Here is a 3,295-nt window from a genome sequence, read left to right on the forward strand (position 1 = left end):
AGAAATCAAGATGGAGACCAATAAAGGAAAGCCATGTCAGTAGAGGATGATGTCAACGATGACCTCTGACCTCCACATGCATGTGCACACACATCTGCACACACATACACTTAAAAACTCCACACAAACACACGTTTAAAAAGGATTTTTTTTTTTTTTTTTTTTGCTACACATGAGATATATGAAGTTCCATTTTGGAAAGCTCTGAGCTCAGGCTGCTTGAAAAGATAGGACTTGAAGGGATTGTCTTGGCCCAGCTGTGGGAAGCACAGCAGTGTGTTTACATCAGAATAACCAGAAACACTGGCTCACATGGGAATTGTATACCTGCCCCACAGGTTTCAAACACGTCTGCAAAAACAAACATTCCCATTTTGTCAATTGTAGGGTCACCATGTCACGTGTTGGCCTCAGTGGCAGTTTAGCTGACCGAGTCCTTAGGCAGTCAGCGCTGATGTTGTTGAGTAAGACTATGTTGTGGCTACTTAGCCAATTCCACACCTGGAAAAAATAAAGACTCAAACAAGAAAGAGAGCGAAGTGAATTTGAAACCAGAGAGCAAGCTCTAGTGACAGTGTTGAGATTCGGAGTTCCTAAGCTGTCTCTACATTCCAGGCTAGGGGCGGGGCGGGGCGGGGGCATATTTGAAAAGCAGGCATCTTTTATGGGCAGAATCGCCTTAATCCATATCTCAGGGGCGAGATTAACGCCGCGCAGCACCCCAGATGGACTGAGCTTGCTGGAAATATGTTCTCATGAAAAGTGTCCCACCGACTGTGTCATTTCTTCTTCCATGTCTCTCTTAAGCCAGCTGTTTCATCTCTTGAAATTTGATATGCTCCCCACCCGGCCTTTCAGAGATGTCAGTGCACAAAAGAGGCCCATGAAAAGAAACAGCTGCACGGAGACCAGCAGGCGCTGCTGCTGCTGGAGCTACAGATTTGAGGCGTGCACCTGCATGGAGTTGGGTGACTGGCGATTTTTCAGAGGAGGGAGACATCAATGGGACGTTAGGACGCGAAGGGAAGGCCGGAGGGATGGATGACTCTGGGGTGGCAAACTGGATACCCTGCTGCTCACCTGGAGGTCACGGGGGTTCACACCTGGCTTGAATTAGTCAAAAGGATTTCAGGCGAAGGTTAGTTGGTCGTTTAGGAATGAAATGATTAGCTGGGCTGTAACAGTTGCTAATAAACAGATTGTCCACATCAATGACATCCATTCATCAGGACAGGGACAAATGGCATCCTGCGGTCCTCGTGGCAGAAGTGGGAAGGATTGATGACTGAGATACATCCTGTGAAAGCTATGTCCTCCTGCAGAGGTGAATGAGCTGGAAGGTGGGGGTGGAGGTTGTGGGTGGTACTCAGACTACTGGTGGGGGAGGGGCAGACAGTAAGGGAGAAGGGTAATATAATCAAGGTGAAAAATGAAGGTTTGGAGGATGAAGTTCTACTGGAAGTGGTAAGACCGCGCTGTGTTCTGGCTAGACTGTGGAGGTAGAGCCAGGAGTGTGCTCTGGTGGAGTAGCAGAGAGTGTGAAGGAAATGGGTCAGGGCGGGGCCCTGAGGGGTTTGGACAACTGGAAGGGCTGAGTTTCCAGCAACTTGGATGAAAAAGGCTTTGAATAGGGACAGGTTTGGAGGAGAACTGTTCAGGTTGGCTCTGTCCTCTATGATCTGAGTAGAGGGGCTGGGGAGGGGGGAACTGGGGGAGCTGTGATTTCAGAGAGAGAGAGAGAGAGAGAGAGAGAGAGAGAGAGAGAGAGAGAGAGAGAGAGGGGGGCTGAGAAGGAAATTTAGGAATCAGCAGTGGATAGAAGACCACTGTGAGATTCCAGGGAGCAGGCAGAGAAAAGGGTCAAATGCTGAGCCCAGAACCTTCCAGGAGAAGAAGAGGCCAGTGGCTACGAGGTAGGAGAAAACCTGAAGGAATGTGGCAGCCCAAGAACCAAGTGAAGAGTCCTTCAAGGAGGAGGAAGAGAGCAGGTCCCCATGATAGTGGAGGATGAACACGGAGCCCTGATGGTTGGATTCAGTTGCATCAATGCTACTAGTGACTTGGACGAGAAAGCAATTCTAGTGGGGGAGGAGGGCAAGGGATGGAGAGAATGAGAGGAACAGCTTCAGCAAAGGAGCACCAACTGTGCTGAGGAGCACTGACAGCTCCTCTGAGGAGCACTGACAACTCTTGTAAAGGGATCCTGCACGTGGGTGGTCACTGCAGGGAAGTAAAGACTGAGGAAGAAGTGATTTATTCACTTTTCCTTTTAGGCCAAAAGAATAATATGGGCACAGGAATAGCCCAGCAGACCAGGAAAATTCCTATGATGTAAGAAACACAGGGGAAGGTTCTGGGCCTTGGATGGGGTGCGTGGAATCCAGCTTTTCCTAGGAGGGAGATGTGTCAATATTTAGGTGGAGAATGTGGAGTTTTGGGGTACAGATGCTGGTGAGCAGGTAGGAGTGGAGGTGGGAAAAGGTGGCAGTTTGTTTCAGGGTGATTCTGTTTTCTCAGTGAGGCAGGAAGTCAGGTGAGCACCCGAAAGAAAGGAGGGGCAGGGAGGTGCTGGAGGTTAAGGAGAGAGAGGTTGGTCTTCCAGGGACCCATTGGAGGTCATGGAAGTGGACCACAGTATGATGTTCTCCAGCCAGGCTTGGTGGTTGTGTACAGGTCCAGGATGGAAGACATAGATTCTGGGTGATGTCAGTGGGGCTCTACAGTAGGGGAGAGGCACCCAAGCATCTCTGGCTCCATGAGATCCAGCTGTAAGGCATTTTCTCAATTAGCGATCAATGGGAGAGGGCCCAGCTCATGGTGGGCAGTGCCATCCCTGGGCTGGTGATCCTGGGCTCTATAAGAAAAGCAGGCTGAGCAAGCCGTGGGAAGCAAGCCAGTAAGCAGCATCCCTCCATGGCCTCTGCATCAGCTCCTGCCTCCAGGTCCCAGCCCTGCTTGAGGTCTTGTCCTGACTTTGTCCAGTGATGAACTATGAGCTGGAAGTGTAAGCTGAATAAACCCTTTTCTCCACAACTTACTTTTTGGTTATGGCGTTTCGTTGCAGCACTAGAGACCCTAGCTAAGACAGGTGGCTTGCTAATTATGGCTCAGAGAGTGAATCCACACCCATCATAGAGGGAGTATGGCTCAGAGAGTGAAACCACACCCATCATAGAGGGAGTATGGCTCAGAGAGTGAAACCACACCCATCATAGAGGGAGTATGGCTCAGAGAGTGAATCCACACCCATCATAGAGGGAGTATGGCTCAGAGAGTGAATCCACACCCATCATAG

This window comes from Mus pahari, chromosome 5, assembly GCF_900095145.1.
Source record: "Mus pahari chromosome 5, PAHARI_EIJ_v1.1, whole genome shotgun sequence".
Classification (NCBI taxonomy): Eukaryota; Metazoa; Chordata; class Mammalia; order Rodentia; family Muridae; genus Mus; species Mus pahari.